Source organism: Myotis yumanensis, unplaced genomic scaffold, assembly GCF_028538775.1.
Source record: "Myotis yumanensis isolate MYYU_CA2020_CCGP unplaced genomic scaffold, mMyoYum1.0.hap1 SCAF_1, whole genome shotgun sequence".
Taxonomy (NCBI): domain Eukaryota; kingdom Metazoa; phylum Chordata; class Mammalia; order Chiroptera; family Vespertilionidae; genus Myotis; species Myotis yumanensis.
In genome coordinates, this window is record NW_027223752.1 from 172,304,857 (window position 1) to 172,321,542 (window position 16,686).

General features: G+C 43.7%; 1 protein-coding gene and 1 non-coding gene across 2 annotated transcripts in view; one reads left to right on the forward strand and one right to left on the reverse strand.

Annotated features, from left to right (window-relative positions):
- CUNH4orf17 (chromosome unknown C4orf17 homolog) overlaps window positions 1-15,760 on the reverse strand; it is a 60,854-nt gene extending 45,094 nt beyond the window's left edge. Inside the window, exons 1-2 of the mRNA XM_070392324.1 lie at window positions 15,706-15,760; window positions 12,953-13,063 (exon numbers count right to left, since the gene is read on the reverse strand). The gene's annotated coding sequence lies outside the window, so the exon portion shown is untranslated. The remainder of the gene's footprint in view (window positions 1-12,952; window positions 13,064-15,705) is intronic.
- A 799-nt stretch (window positions 15,761-16,559) lies between these two features.
- Window positions 16,560-16,686, forward strand: LOC139001373 (small nucleolar RNA SNORA25). Its single transcript, XR_011469969.1, has one exon. It is a non-coding gene; the product is annotated as a small nucleolar RNA SNORA25 (small nucleolar RNA).

Genomic DNA, 16,686 nt, shown 5'->3' on the forward strand with positions numbered 1-16,686 from the left:
TGCCCACAGACTGTGCCTCCTTTACCTGTGACCTCTGGGTAGGCAGCCCTTCACTTTGTGCCCCTTTGCTCTGATGGGCTTGCCCCTTCCACCCACACCCCTCCACCAGCCCCAGAGGACAGGGGTCCCGTCATTCCCCCAGGGTCTCTGGGCAGGCGGCTGCTCTCTTTGTCCCAGGGTCCTTCCCAGCTGGTAACCTTGGTGGAGGCCCCCTGCCTTGTGGCAAGGGCTAAGTGATGAGAACGCGCCTATACTCCTCAATTTCTGTGGCTCAGATTACAAAGTACCGTTATTTTTCCTTTGGCTTCTGCTGCCTGCCTCCCCTGGCAGATTATGTTTTACCTTGAAAAGATATTTGTTTCCATTATTGGTATATAGAAAAGCCATAGAGTGTTAATTTTGTATCCTGCTACATTGCCGAATTCATTTATTAAGTCTAGTACTTTTTTGATGGAGTCTTTGGGGTTTTCTATGTACAATATCATGTCATCTGCGAATAAGGGCAGTTTTACTTCTTCTCTTCCAATTTGGATACCTTTTATTTCTTCTTCTTGTCTGATCTCAATGGCTAGTACTTCTAGTACTCTGTTGAACAGGAGTGGTGAGAGTGGGCATTCCTGTCTTGTTCCTGTTCTTAAGGGAAATGGTTTAGTTTTTGCCCACTGAGTATGATGTTGGCTGTTGGTTTGTCATATATGGCTTTTATTATGTTGAGGTATGATCCTTCTATTCCTACCTTGCTGAGATTTTTTATCAAGAAAGGGTGTTGGATTTTGTCAAATGATTTTCTGCATCAATGGATATGATTATATGGTTTTTATCTCTCAGTTTGTTTATGTGACGTATCACATTTATTGATTTGCAGATATTGTACCATCTATGCATCCCCGGAATAAATCCCAATTGGTCATGGTGTATGATCTTTCTAATGTAACGCTGGATTCGATTTGCTAGAATTTAGTTGAGAATTTTGGCATCTATGTTCATGAGAAATATTGGCCTATAATTCTCTTTCTTTGTATTGTCTTTATCTGGTTTTGGGATTAGGGTATTGCTGGCTTCATAGAAAGAGCTTGGAAGTGCTTCTTTCTTGACCTTTTTGGAATAGTCTGAGGAACATAGGTTTTATTTCTTCTTTGAATGTTTGCTAAAACTCCCCTGTGAAGCAGTCTGTTCCAGGGCTTTTGTTTGTTGGAATTTTTTTGATTACTGCTTCAATTTCCTCCATAGTTATTGGCCTAGTCAGATTTTTTTATTCCTCCTGGTTGAGTTTTGGAAGGTCATATTTTTCTAGGAATGTGTCCATTTCTTCTAGGTTGACCAGTTTGTTGGAATAGAGTTGCTCATAGTATTTTTTTATGATTCTTCATATTTCTGTGGGGTCTGTTGTTATTTTACCTCTTTTGTTTCTGATTTTGTTTATTTGGGTCCTCTCTCTTTGCTTATTGGTGAGCCTGGCTAGAGGTTCATCAATCTTGTTTATCCTTTCAAAGAATCAGCTCTTGGTTTCATTGATCTTTTGTATTGTTTTTGTTTGTTTTTTTTTTGTCTCTATGTCATTTATTTCCACTCTGAACTTTATTATTTTCTTCCTTCTGCTCACACTGGGCGTTTCTTGTTGCTCTCTTTCTAATTCTTCAAGTTGCAGAATTAGATGGTTTATTGCCAGTTTTTCTTGTTTATCCAGGTAGGCCTGTATTGCTATGAACTTCCCTCTCAGGATTGCTTTCACTGTGTCCCCAAAATTTTGAATTGTTGTGTTTTCATTGTCGTTTGTTTCCAGGATGTTTTTTATTTCTTCTTTGGTAACCCACTCATCCTATCTAATAAAAGACAAAAAGGGTAATTGACCATACCTTCGCTACATTTCCCATTGGCTAATCAGGGTGATATGCAAATTAACTGCCAACAAAGATGGCGGTTAATTTGCATACTAGGCTCCAAGCGATGGAGCGAAGCCAAACGTACCCGAAGCCTGCCGAGCAGTGAGGCTTCACAGCCCCGGGATCAGCGGAGCCGTGAGGCCTCACACCCCCAGGTTCAGAGGAGCCGCGAGGTCTCACGACCCCAGGATCAGCGGAGCCGCGAGGCCTCACACCCCCAGGTTCAGAGGAGCTGCGAGGTCTCACGACCCCAGGATCAGCGGAGCCGCAAGGCCTGATGGTTGGGGGGGGCTCTGGCTGGTGCCCAACCAGAGCGAATGCCTGGGTCCCGGGTGCCTGAGGAAAACTGGTGCCAGCAGCCAAGGGAAGGGAAGGCCTATGCACGAATCTCTTCATGCAACAGGCCTCTAGTTGTTTAATAGTATGCTATTCAACCTTCAAGTGTTTGAAATTTTGTGATTGTTTTTATTGTAGTTGATTTCTAATTTTATGCTATTGTGATCTGAGAAGATGCTTGATATGATTTCAATCCTCTTGAATTTGGATAGACTTTTCCTGTGTCCCAATATGTGGTCTGTCTTTGAAAATGTCTCATGTGTGCTTGAGAAGAATGTATATTCTGTAGTTTTGGGGTGGAATGTTCTGAAGATGTCGATTAAGTCCATCTGATATAGTGAGTCATTTAGGTTGGAAATCTCTTTGCTAATTTTTTGTCTAGAGGATTTATCCAGTGATGTTAATGGGGTATTAAAGTCTCCTACTATGATCGTGTTGCTGTCAATCTCTTCCCTGATATCTTCCAGACTTTTTTTTATGTATTTGGGTGCTCCTGCATTGGGTGCATAAATGTTTACTAGAGTTATATCCTCTTGTTTTAATTGATCCCTTTAGAATTATGAAGTGGCCTTCCTTGTCTCTAGTTATGGTCTTCACTTTGAGGTCTATTTTGTCAGATATAAGTATTGCTACCCTCACTCTTTTTTTTTATTTCCATTCGCCTGATAGATATTTTTCTATCCCTTCACTTTCAGGCTGTGTGAATCCCTTGTTCTGGGTGGGTCTCCTGTAGACAACATATATAGTGGTCATGTTTTCTTATCCATTCAGTCACTCGATGTTTTTTGATTGGAGCATTTAATCCAGTTAGGTTTAATGTTATTATTGATGGGTACTTGTTTATAGCCATTTCTGTACTTCATGCCTGTGTTCCTTTCCCCCTTTTTATTTCTTCTTTTTACAGCATTTCCTTTAGCATTTCTTGCATCACTGGCTTGGTAGTAATAAACTCCCTTAGCCTTTTTTTTTGTATGCGAATCTCCTGATTTCCCCTTCAATTTTGATTGATAGTCTTGCTGGATAGAGTATTCTTGGATTCAGACCTTTGCTTTGCATTACTTTGTATATTTCATTCCATTCCCTTCTAGCTTGATGTGTTTCTGTTGAGAAATAATTTGATAATCTGAAGGGGGATCCTTTGTAGGTAACTCTCTGTCTCTCTCTTTCAGTCTTTAAGATTCTCTCTTTGTTGTTAACATTTGCCATTGTAATTATGATGTGTCTTGGTGTGGGTCTTTTGGGATTCATCTTGTTGGGACTCTATGTACTTGTATAACTTTTTTCCCCCCATATCTGGGAAGTTTTCTGTCATTATTTGTTCAAATAGATCATCTAATCCTTGCTGCTCTTCTTGTTCTTCTGGCACCCCTATTATATGTATGTTACTTAGTTTTGTGTTGTCCCAAAGCTCCTTGAGGCTCTCCTCCTGCTTTTTAATTTTTTCCCCCAGTTGCTGTTCGGATTTGGCTTGTTTCTCTACTTTATCTTCTAACTCACTAATTCAGTCTTCTGCTTCTTCTAGTCTACTGTTGAATCCTCCCATCGCGTTTTTGATTGTAACTATGTCACTTTTGATTTATTCCCAATTTTTGCATAGGTTGTTGATTTTCTCATCCATCCGGTTTATGAACTGTACGACCATTACTCTGAATTCTTTTTCTGTCATGTTGCATGCCTCTGTTTCACTTATTTCCTTTCTTGGCAATTCCTCCTTTTCTTTCCCCTGGGGATTGTTTCATTGTCTCCCCATTCTAACTATCACCAGAAGGTCCAATCACTGAGTTGTGGGGGCCTGGGCTGTGTGCAGTGGGAGCTTTGTGCCACCTAAGTGTCACTGAAGAGCTCTGACACCAAAATGTGTGGCTGCTGTGGGTCTGTGGGAGCCACACTCACCCAGGATCAGAGTCACCGGCGCTAGGTGTGGCCTCATGCTTGCACCTAGAATTAGGGACCCTGCCTGCGTCATGCTGAAAAAAAAGACCCCGCAGTTGTTGCTGAAAATCAGAGTCCCCTAGCATGTGCCAGGAGTCAGTATCCCACTGTGCCCACTCCAAGAATCGAGTATCGGAGTCTCTTTGTCGTTTGGTGCAGCCTCATGCTGAGAATCAGGGTCCCTGTGTGCGCATGCACCGAAAATTAGAGTCACTGGCTCTTAATGTGCATGTACTTGGAGTCAGGGATCCTGTGTATGGGTGGTGAGAAACAGAGTCAAATCACTGGTTCTCAGTGCTGCCTCTCGCGTGGAGAGTGAGGGTCCCAGGTCTGCTTAGGGGACCGGGTTACACAGCCACCCTGTGTCGGTGGGAGGTTCACTCCTGCACTGCGGGAGACAGACTTCTGTGTGCCGTCACCCAGAATCAAAGTCAGGTGGCAGGACTGGGGCCTGGGGTCTGGTCACACAAGTGCACGCTGCAAGAAACAGATTCCCTATGTCCACGTGCCCAGGCTCAAATTCAGCGCAGCCTCCCTGTGTGGGCGCAGGGTCTGGTCGTGCAGGTGTGTGCTGTGGGAAACAAACTCCCCGTGTCCCCGCACCCAATCTCAAATTCAGGTAGCACCATCACCACTGTGTGGGCAGGAGGCCTTCTTTTGTGGAGAGGGTCTAGCAGTTCCTATGCCACTGCCGCGGGCAGTGGGGAGGGGGATGGGCTCTGTGACTGACAGAAATCCGTGGCTGGGATGCCTGGAGTCTTGGTGTCCGTGGGTCTGCAGCTGTGCTCGCAGGTCTTTTACCAGAGTGATTGTAGGATCCCAGTTTGCATCTGAGATCAAATTGGGTGGTGGCAAGGCTAGGATCCTAGTCTCAAGCCTTTGTTGATTTATTGATGATAGCTATTCCGACAGCTGTGAGGTGGTATCTCATTGTGGTTTTAGCTTCCCTTTCCCTGATGATTAGTGATATATTACATCTTTTTTTTTATATGTCTATTGGCCATTTGTGGGTCTTCTTTGGACATATAGGTTTTATTCAGGTCCCCTGTCCATTTTTTAATCAGATGGTATGGTATTGTTTTTTTGTTTGTTTGTTTGTTTTTGGTGTTAAGTTGTACAGGTTCCTTATGTATTTTTTATATGAATTTCTTAACTGATATATCATTGGCAAATATCTTCTTCCATTTAGTAGGCTGTCTTTTTGTTTTGTTGATGGTGCCCTTTGCTGGGCAAAAACTCTTTAGTTTTTATATAGTCCCATTTGTTTATTTTTGTTGTTGTTGTTTCTCTTGCCTAGGGAAACATATCAAAAAGTATTAATAAGAGTGATGTCAAAGGCTTTATTGCTTATGTTTTCTTCTAAGAGTTGTATGATTTGGGGGTTTTACAATTTAACATTTAACATTTAAACTATTTTGAGTTAATTTTTGTGTATGGTGAAAGAAATTGGTCTAGTTTCTTTTTTTTCTTTTTTTTCTTCTTTCTTGGTCTATGTCTTCCAGTCTTGGCAGAGTGGCCATGTAGAAGATGTATGTGGGGCCCAGTGGAACCTCATCTGATCCTGTGTGGATTGTATGTGCCCTTCTGTGTATTTGAGCCTCATCAGTGGGGTGGTCCCGTTAAGAGAAGCACCTTGGTTTTTAGCAGCCCTTCATCTTGCTCAGATGCAATCCCCACTGGTTTTCACAACCACATATTTTGGGGACTCCTCTTTTTGCCAATAATGCCCCAGGTTTGGGGGCCCAATGTGGGGCTGGGATGTCTCACTCTTCATGGGGGATCTGTGTAGCCAAGATATTCTTTCTACTTTTTCATTGTCACACCATACGCCCATTCAGCAGCTTCATCCTTTCTACCAGTCTGAACGTGGCTTCTCTTTTATATCCCTAGTTACAGGAATTCTGTTCAGCTAGAGTTCAGGTTCTTCTGTTACAGGTACCTCTCACAGACACCAGAGAGATATTAGCAGATAGTCCCCTGAGTCAGAGGACTGTCCCCATCTCCATTCTTGTCATACTCATAAGAATGAATTCTAATGAGTGACTCCAGGTTATTGTGTTGTGTTAAAGTGAATTTATTAAGGAAGTAATTTGTTTAAACAGTACAACATTCCAATTTATTAAAGAAGCAAGGCAAGCAAGTCTATCATCTGGCTTATCAAGTGCAGATGGACTCCAACTACTCTGAAGAACCAGTTGGGTGGGGGTTTTCTGCCTTATATACCTTTTTGTCTATAGATTTTTAAATTCTTCTGCTGAATATCTTGGTATAGATTAATTTTCAAGGCCCCCCTTTTACTTTCTGTGGCTTTCCCAGAATTTGTGAGAAGTACCTGGCACTTTTCATCTTGCCAAGTCCCAAGACTGTTGGCTTTTCTGTTTAGGGAATGAAAAGTAAAATCACCCTTTTTCCTTTCCCCTTCTCCTCTCCTTTCCTGCATTCTCTCATTAGGAAGAACACACATTGCTATTAGCGATGATAGAAGGCCTCATGGAAGAACCTGATTAAACTAAATATGAATAGTTTTGTCACACGAGGGCACGCTACAAGAAACATATTCTCTATGTCCATGAGACTGGGTGCGGGGACACAGGAGTTTGTTTCCCACAGGACACACCTGCATGATCAGACCCTGCGCCCACACAGGGAGGCTGCACTGACATTGAAACAAAATCTAATCTAAGCTTGGAAGCAATAATATTGGAAAGTGTAATAATTATTGTGTCATTTCTGGCTTGGAATAGAATCTATCTCCAAGCTGAGTTACTGAGAGGAGTTTAAAAGATTATTTATACAGTTGTGGATGAGATTTTTAAAAGACAATAAAAAGTGGTCTAGTATCCTGGAGGTAGTAAGTGGTAGGAGAGGGGAGCATTTACTGGAACCAAGAGAGAGCTACATAGAAAGCCTCCTGGTGTCTGCTGTGGCCTTTGGTGGAGGGACCCACAGAGAGGCCCCTTAGAAATAAATACTTAACCTGACCTCATTCTTCTGCCCTCTGATCCCCTGCCTGTGACCCCTCCCACCTTGGCCAAAACCCAGCCAGAATGCAAGAGAACCCATTGACTAATCTAACTAGGTAGGCTCCCCTGGGGACAGATCACTGTTTCAATGTCAGGTTGGAAAGGGGAACTTGGAGAGTAAACAGGTGATATAAACAAGACTACTTTGAGCTCAAGATATGTCTGTAGGCATTTGAGTTGAAAAGTCAAAAGTATTACACTCCAAAATAATGATTAGCAACCACAGATAAGCAAAACTGACATAGTAAGTACTTACTGCAATGTGTATTTTAATTACATTATCTTACTTAATTTTTAAAACACTCCTTCAAGACATGCCTCATTTACTGAGGCCCTGAAATATGTAGGAACTTGTTAAAGATATAGGCAAGTACCTGGCTAAGAGCAGACTCTTTAACTGCAAATTTTTTTTTTTTCACTATAAAACACTGAAAATGACTGAGCAAACCTAGAATGATGGGAAGAAAAAAATATGGTTAATAGCTTTTAGATGAATCATTAATATTTGTTTTAATAACAATCATTCGAATATACAAAACATTTGTTGTTGTCTTCTCTCATTTTTCTCTTCAAAAGGCGCTATTTCAACCTAATAGTGCACTTGAAAAAATTAATAATTTGCTTACCTTGATGAGTAATTAGGTTAATTAGTTTAGATTCTCCTCATTTGCTTTGTTGACATTCATATTTCCACTAGGGTGGATGGATAGAGGGAAGGAACAGACTCTGCATTTACACAGTGGCTGTATTTTAGCATAAACCCAGGTTGGGTTCTTGAAGCCGAGATCCCAAAAGGAACAGAGTAGACAATATAGTGTGACCATGGAGCCTCAGGCTACCCCCAAATGACTTGATACCTTTCTGAAAGTCCCAGCAGTAGAAAAAATCTGGAGCTAAGGACATTTCCTAGGCACATTACCATTTTAATACATGAGCCCAAATTAGCTTGTTAGACAGATTGGTGAGCTCTCTCCTCTCAAAGAGCAAAGCCAGACTAGAAAGAAGGGGACAAATCTGATGAGGGGGAAGTAGGAAAGGCCCAGATCTCAAAACATTACAAGAAGGAAGCTGTACTTTTTGGGACCCTGAGCTGTATAAGTCAATCTAGTGGGAAGACAAAGCAAAGACTGATGAAGCAGAGGAGGTTCATGACTAAATACACATGATTATACCTGGAACTAGGCACAGGCAAGGGCTGTTCTGTGGCACTTCTTGCCTCTAACCCCATGCTGACCTCCAGTGTCCTTGCCCTCTAGATGAATGCAATGCTCTTTGTTTAATTGAACATTAGCTGCTTCTATTCTGACCAAACTTTCATGTGACCATACCTTATGTTTTTACCACACTGTAAATGTGTCTTTTATTTGGCATGCAATCTGATGCTGAGCCAGTGTTAAAAGAATGAATACGCGAATGAATGAGTGGAGTGAAGGGATGCTGGTGAAGAGTATGCAGACAAGGGCAGAAGTCTGAGGAGAGGATCAGACAGTGACTACGTTTCACTTCCCAGCTCCTTTAGGAATGATTGCTCATTCGAACAGCTCTAATTTACTGGTTTCCTTCTTTTGGTAACAATGCATGTACCTCAAAGAGCCTAGTCACTGGAAGCACCTCATCTCCCTCATCCACTGTCCTTGACTCCATGGCTGCGATCTTTCCTGTTTCTCTGTCATGCCAATATTCCCATATCTCGGACACTTTATTTTTCTAGCTCCGGAAGAAATGATTCTTTATGAGAAGTAATATATTGGAACAAATAGGAAACGGGGAATAATTGCTTAGGAAATTTTCTCAGCTTGTTATTCCTTCTTCCAATAATTTACTGGGTTGGAAAAAAGTAGAACGTTTACTTTACTTCCAGGCAAATATTTTTGCACTTCAATCTTCTAAGAGTATGTGGGGAATTGGTGTCCAGATTTGTGACTATTACTGAAAAGAAGGTTAGATTTATAGTTTCCAAACTTTCTTTGAGCCATGGAAGCCTTCCTCCAACTTACCTTTGGCTGTCCCTAAGAGGACTTGATACAGAGTATTTGAAACCTGCTTGTAGGTGATTAGAAAAGGTAGGATTCCAGACACAGTGCGAGTTAGTGGTGTAGCTGGCAATTGGGCTGAAGGAAATATTTGGAATCATTGGCTTTTAGAATTAAGTAGATGTTATGGTTCACATTGGTTGCATTAATCCATGAATGATAGGAATGTTGGTCTGGATGAAGTTTTATTCAAATTCCACTGCTGCCTAGCTGTGTGACATTGGGTTACTTACTTAACCTATCAACACCTCAATTTACTTATTTCTAGTATGAAGAGAATAATATTAATCACTTCACAAATTTAATTTACTCTATTAAAATGATGCAATGTGTGTGAAGCACTTAACACTGTATCTGGCATGTGATGAACATTCAATAAATATTAGCTAATATTTTTATAATTATATCTATTACCAACTTAAATGACTTTCCATCCATGCACAGTACAGGAAGTCTACTGCCTAATACAACTTCAAAATATTGTTGACATTTTTAATCTAAATCCACCAAAAAGGCACCTGCAATCAAAGTTTGGGTTGATTTTCCTGTTGCAACAAGAGATAGCACAACCTCAGCAAGCATGAGCCATCTCAGTGAGAGAGTCAGGAACTTACGCGCTTTGCTCTTGTGTTAGGCGAGTCAAGGGAAGTTTAAGGAAGTGAGGCTTTGCCCTGGATGGAGCACTGTCAGTAAGCAAAAGCAATTCTGACTATGAATTTTAATAATGTGTCAAGAATAATATATATCAAGATAACATTTATCAAGGAGGAAAGAGGAATAAACTTGTAATTGGTAAAGAAGCAATAGTTACCCATTTTAACCAGGTGCCTTAGTTATCTGTGCTGTGTAACAAATCATCTTAGAATTTAGCAGTTTAAAAACAACAACTACTATTGATCTTGCACAGTTTCTAAGATTATGAATTAAGGAAAGCTGAGGTTGGTGGTTCTGGCTCAGGGTCTCTCATGAGGTCTCATTCAAGCTGTCAGCTAGGGCTGCAGTCACCAAAGACTTGCTGAAGCCGAAGTTCAACTTCCAATCTTACATTGTTTCAGTTTCTCTCCACAGGGCTGTTCAGGACATGACTTACCTCAGTGTGAGGGATCCAAGAGAGAGAGGACATGAAGGAATAAGTTCCAATGACTTTTATGATCTAGCTTCAGACTAAACATCATCATCTCCACCTGATTCTCTTTATTAGAATCAAGTCCCTAAGTTCAGCCCACTCAAGGAGAGGGGAAGCTCCACTTCCTTAAGGGAAGAGTATCCAGGAATTGTGAACATGTTTTTTTTTAAATCACCACACTGGGAAAGTAGGGCGTTTGGTCCTTTTTGTTATTTAGACAATGTACTTGGTCTGTGTATTGTGTGCGAGTGCATGCACGCATGCAAGCATGCATGCTCAGACAAGATTTAAAGAATGCTCATGCTTTGTTGCCCATGTTTTATCTTGACCTTTCTTCAAAAGAAACTTGTAGGGTTATTTAGCTAAAACAAAAGTTTATTAAGAATTTGTTATATTTTAAGTTTCTTGTAACAGAAGTTACCTCATAATCATTTTAGTACCTGACCCCACCACCAGTATCCTAACACCTATACCCGTAGTAGAAACAAATAAAATCTTGTGGAGTGAATGGAATTCATTGAGTGATTGAATAATGAATAAGCATTTACACTGGTAATGTTATTGGTGGAGTGCCCATTGTGTCCCCACCTGTGGCCGGTGGAAGTGGAATTCTTGCAATGTCGCAAGGAAAGGAATTTCCTGAGACTTGCCCAGGAGAATAAGTAATTTTTGATTGCGTGGAATTAAACTTCTGGGTTTTCAATGTCTCATTTCCCTTCTCCCCATCAGGGACAAAGTCCAATTTTGCCTTCAGCAGGTCAAGAATTAAAGCTATTGCCTAGAACAAGCATGTCAAACTCGCAGCCCGCATGCCTGGTTTATTTGGCCCGTGTTAGCCTTTGAGTGGGACATGCTTGGCCTAGAGTCTTTGCTCCATATTAAAGTCCAGTCCAGTCCAGCATCTGGCTGGTTTAGTTTGTGTTCTCAGCTGCAGACCATTGTGTGTGGGGTCTACATGGCCATGGGCCATGAGGCTGCTTAAGGCCACATTGTGGTTTAGCATTTGGGCAAGTGCTGTTACAGAGCAAAGAAGAGCAATAGGAGTGCAAGAGTGAAAGAACTCTTTGGGGATTATAACTAGCAGTTTAACCAATTAACCCTTCAGGATTTCATGCACTTGCAGTGGTTCTACCCCTCTAGCCAATTATTTCCTTCCAGGTTAGACTGACAGGCAAGCACCCTCCCTACATTACCCCAACTTCACTGCACATGTACCCATCTCCCCTTCTCCCTGCAACAATTCAGTACCAGATGGGGGAAGGGAGGGATGCTAATCCTCTTGGAAGAACAATGCTGTGTGAAGTTGTAGCTTTCTGGTGAAGCTTCCCAGGTGACCATGCTTATTATGTCTGGCCTCCCCTTTGCACTCTTCCTATTGTTAATATTAGCCAGCTAATTATGACAATAACAGTAGCATTTGTGACTTTTAGGAACTGAGTTTCTCAGATTCCGATTTGATTCAGTTCTTTCCTTTTTCATATGCCCAGTCAAGCTCTCTTGATCACAGGTGACCTTTGGTCCTGGAGAGCTGATCAAGTAGTTGTTCACATACTGTGGCTTCCTCCTGCCCTGCTGGAGAAAAGTTGCAGTCTCACCATGACTCTGCTCTTTAACAATGCTTGTTTGATGAGCTACTTGTTGAATAAATTTTCTGTTCGTGTTTGGCATGAAAGGTTTCCTGGGCGTTGCTAAATCGAGGTCTTGGGAGGGCATCTAAGGATAGGCCCCACCCTGAGGCCCGGGGCATCTAAAGCAAAACAACATTTCATAAAAAAAGTTTTTTAAAGATGTTTGGTTAACAGGCTATTCCTGGATTAAAATTTGTAAGCTTTGGATTTAAAACTGGCTGACATAACTTGCCTTAATACAGTTTAGTATCAGTGTTATCTTTGCCTAACATGAAGGTAATCAGCTTTTGGCTATACACTTTTAATGATTTGTGACTTAGTGTGGCTTGAATCTGTATGGTGAGTCACCCTTAAAACACTTGAGCAGTCCAATCTCTGCATAGCTGGTCCCTTTTCATGGGATTATGCTTTCTTGCCCCTTCCTGCCTGGCCACCAGGTCCTGATGGTACAGGACTACCATCAGTTGTCCAATGGGCCATGATAGAACATGTACCTGCCCCATTGCTGGGACCCACTGAGGAGCCTCACATTTACTATAAGTGAGGCACCCACTTCTTCATCTCAAAGTGCAATGGAGCCCTTCATGTCACTGTTATCACTTCGTGGCAATTTGTGTTTTACACTCACACATTTCCATTTTCCTCAGGTACATTATAGAAGTGAGAAAGTGCTGCAACTATGTCCTCAGAGAAAAACAGGCAAAGATAAGCCAACCATTGCAGATGCTATATTTGACCCTGATAATGAAACCATAAATGATAAAGGACCCAGTAGCAGGCTTAGAAGGGCAGCAGGTACAGGTGGCATTTCCCACAAAGTGTGGTTTTTGGGATGCAGCAAGGTGACCTAATACCTGGTGTTGAGCTGTGCTTCCCAAACCATCTGTGGGGAAGCCTCTTCTTCCCCTCCCCGAATACATCACGGACTGATTCTTTAGTAAAATATAAATGAATATAAAAACTATACAACTCTCTCAGGAGTGGTACTTACCTCATCATGGACGAGTAACTGACAGAGGATTGACGTGGGAACATGGACACTTGAGCGGCCCCACTATACTGGTAGAACAGTAGTTCCACACAGGCTTCACACTAGAATCGCCTGGGAAGATATCACAAGATTATTTTTAACTGAAGGCGGGTGGCAGTTGTCCTGAATCATGTTTTTTAAAAAGCTTCCTGGTCTTCCTAATGTGCAACCAAAGTTGAGAAGCATCACTCAGAAATAAAATGCCGCACTTTTATTTCAGCTTTGTTCCTGCCAAGCACTGGCGAACAGCCAGGTTTGCCACGTGGAAAATGACCTTGACGGTTCAGAAAGCTGAGACATTGGAGCCCAGTCTTGCCAAAATAAAATAAATGCCCAGCTCTTAGTTTTTAGTATCATTCATTAGGACAAGTCTTTAAGAATTTAAATAATTCCTTTAAGAAATCATGATATCCTTTGCTTTTGTCATATCAACACTAGCTGACCATCTGATCTAAACTTGTTTCCGCTGTAAATTTACCAGGGGGAGCTTTCCTTTGCAATATGGTGCGCATGGACCTGTGCTTAAAATCACACTCTATCTTCACTACCTGTGGGACCAAGGACAAGTTGTCTAAGTCTCTGAGCCCTAGTTTCTTAAATGCTTCCTTAAAGGGTCACTGTATGTTTTCAATGAAGAAAAAGTAAATTGATCATATATTTGTGACTGGCAGGTGGTAGAGTGACTCAAATATTCACTCCTGCCCCCATTTCCAGGGCGGACATCTCCCTAATATGATTGTGGGTCCATCTCATTAACTGGTTCCCGTGCCTTTCAGGCTGATAAATATTTTGAATATTACATCTGTCCATCCTGTTCCTTGTGCAGAATCTGTTCAAAGTTATAGTGCCAGGCATTACAAATTAATACATTATGAATTATAAATTAATAAATTGGTATCTAGTTTATCATATTTTCATGAGTGTGATTCACGTGACTCAGCCTTCAGGATCCACGCAAACTTGGGCATACTCATAAAATTAAGTTCTTGAACTTTCAAAGCAGAGACATTTCTAGACCCAAGACAACCTCATCATATTTCAGAATCCCATGTAGCTGGGACTCCGCATTCTCCTGGATCTGCTCCCTACTCACCTGAAGGTAATGACACACACCTGGAGCGCTGGTGGGACAGCACCCACAGAAACAGCTGACTCACTGTGACAGCAGCGTTCCCATTGCGCCCGGAGACGCTTTCACGGCTCAGGAAGGTGGAAGAAACGGCTGGGAAGTTAGAGTGTTGTGGTTCTTATACAGTAAGGTTTGTTTCTTTCTCATCTTCCCCTCTTTCACTTTCCTCACCTCTCCTTGCAAACATGCCTAGTTTCAAGGTTAACGCTGCATGATTGTTTTAGAAGACAGGCCCAAGGACTCTGCATTTTACCTGCTGAGATATGTGGGCCCAGCTTGGCTTCCCATTTTAGAGCAGACACAGCAGTGCATGGAGCAAAGGAAGGAATTCACAGTGCCCTCCCCGGGCTCAAGCCCAGGCATGTGCTGTCTTTGCTGGCGCCCACATTTCCCATGATCAGTTCTCATGTTCCCGTCTGAGATGATACTAAGGCTGCTCTCACCTCCCCAGCAAGGCAGGAGTTTGCCCTGTACTCTTACCTGCGGGTGGTTCTGCCCTTTTAGTGATAAGCAGCTCAGACACTTTGTAAGTTAACCCATTTAACACTGGAAAATTCTTCTTTAGACTGAGACCAAATAGTCTTAAGAGTTCACTCATGTTTCTACTTTTGTGGAAAATACACGGCAGTTCTCCCCCCTCCCACAGGAGCCCTTCTTCCCAGAGGCTTATACAGAACGGGTGGTGGCCAGGCTCCGGGAGCTGGGATGGTGTGGGGGCGGTGGGCCCCTCACAGGCCTGCCCTGAGCCCGCTCTGCAGCCCCGGGACCTCTGCGGGTTCCCGGTTCCCGCTGACTCCGCGGGGGACCTGCGGGGGACTCCTCTGCAGCCACTTCCGGAGCTGGCGTTCTGGAGTCCTGCTCCATGTTTACGGAGAAGCCTGCGGGAGCCCTGGAAATGGATGCCACCAGAGGACACATCGCTGAACTAGCTGCCCACGCAGTGCCCTCCGGAGCCTGCCTGCCTCCCAGGCCTCTGCCTCCAGCTCTTCCCAGGCTGCCCTCCCGTTGCTGGGGTGTCTGTGGCTGAGCTTCTCTGCCAGGACCAGCCCCTGCCCCTCCCTGTGGTGAAGAGTGGCCGGGCCCTGGTGTCCTGACCCATTTTCCTCTCGTTCTCGGCCAGATTCCTGGCACACGGATTCCTCCGTGGGCTTCTTTTTAAGGGAGGTCATGAGGGGAACTGACAACTGGGGTTCATTTGCCCAGGATTCCTGGTCTCCTTGATGGAGCTCCCCAGCCGCACTCAGCAGGAGAGCTGAGCGGATGGGAGTTCAGGGGAGCAGAGGCGGAGCCCCCCCTTATGAAATCTGTGCATCTTTTGAGCAGGTGTCGCAGAAGAGCATTTTCTGAGCCTGCCCAGCACCATCCCACACAGCAGTTCTGCGAGCTGGCACAGCGTCCTGAAAGGATTAGCCAAATCCTCTCCTGTGAGGGCAGAGCTGCAGGAACCCCACCCGCCCCTCTTTCCAGCCAGGCCCCTCACAGGGCTTGGCAGAGTCAAGGGTCAAAGGCGGGCCCCAGCCTGCCACCGCCTGAGCTGCCTGCTGGAGAGAAAACCTGAGGAACAAAGACCAGGATGAAACCTCACCCTGAATTTTTGGCGTTGGCCGAGCAAACGTTGTTCGCGCTCATGGTGATTCCGGGTGACTAGCAGTTGCGTGCTGCTCAGTGTTATAGTTGCTTAGCTGTTTCTGCTATTAAGAATGATTCAGCAATAAACTAGGGTCCTTTTCCTGTGCACACCAAGGCCCTTTTCTTACTGGCTGGGTCTCAGCGTTCTCCTTATTGTCATTTTCTGAGTGTTTGACCGCGTGATGAGCACTTTACACACACATGGCCTCACTTAGGCTCCACAAGACTCGGAGCAGGTGTGATTTCCTCGCCCCGGAAGCTCAGAGCATTGAGTGTGTTGCCACGGCACTTAGTTGTGGCTGGAGCAGATATTTCACCCAGTTCTCCTGGCTGCAGTGACCCTGTCCTCCCTGCTGTCCTCTGGGCCTGGGGTGAGCAGAGTCCTGTTCGGGGTCCATGACAGAAGCTGTCACTGAGGGTGAAGGGTCAGGACTGTGAGAGGAGGGCTGCCGCTCCGAAGCGGACAGGACCCCGAGAAGCACACACACTCAGGGACGCGAGGTGGTGCCGAGTGTGCACAGGGTGACAGTCCCCATTGCCTGGGACTCTCCTGGGTTTAGCACCGACTTCCTGCGTCCTGGGACCCCGTTGGTCCTGGGCAAACACACGTGTAGATCATACTGTCCCCCTTGGCTCCCCTGAATTTCTGGAGGCACCTGCAGGGCAGGAGAGTCTTAGCCCCAAGCGTTTAGGGGAGGTTCTGGGACTGCACAGTTGATTTCTGCAAAACAGTTTATTTTTGAGCCTGGACTCCAGGTCATTTTGTGTAAAGTGCTTACATTTTAAATACTTAAAAATCTGAACCTTTGTGGGTCATTTCAAAGAGAGCTTATGGGACTCAAACCAGGAGCTCTTAATGCTGTGACCTAAAATTGAAGTTCTCCTTAGGATGTGATAGACACTCAATAGTGCTATTTTGTCCTGAGGAGATATAGGA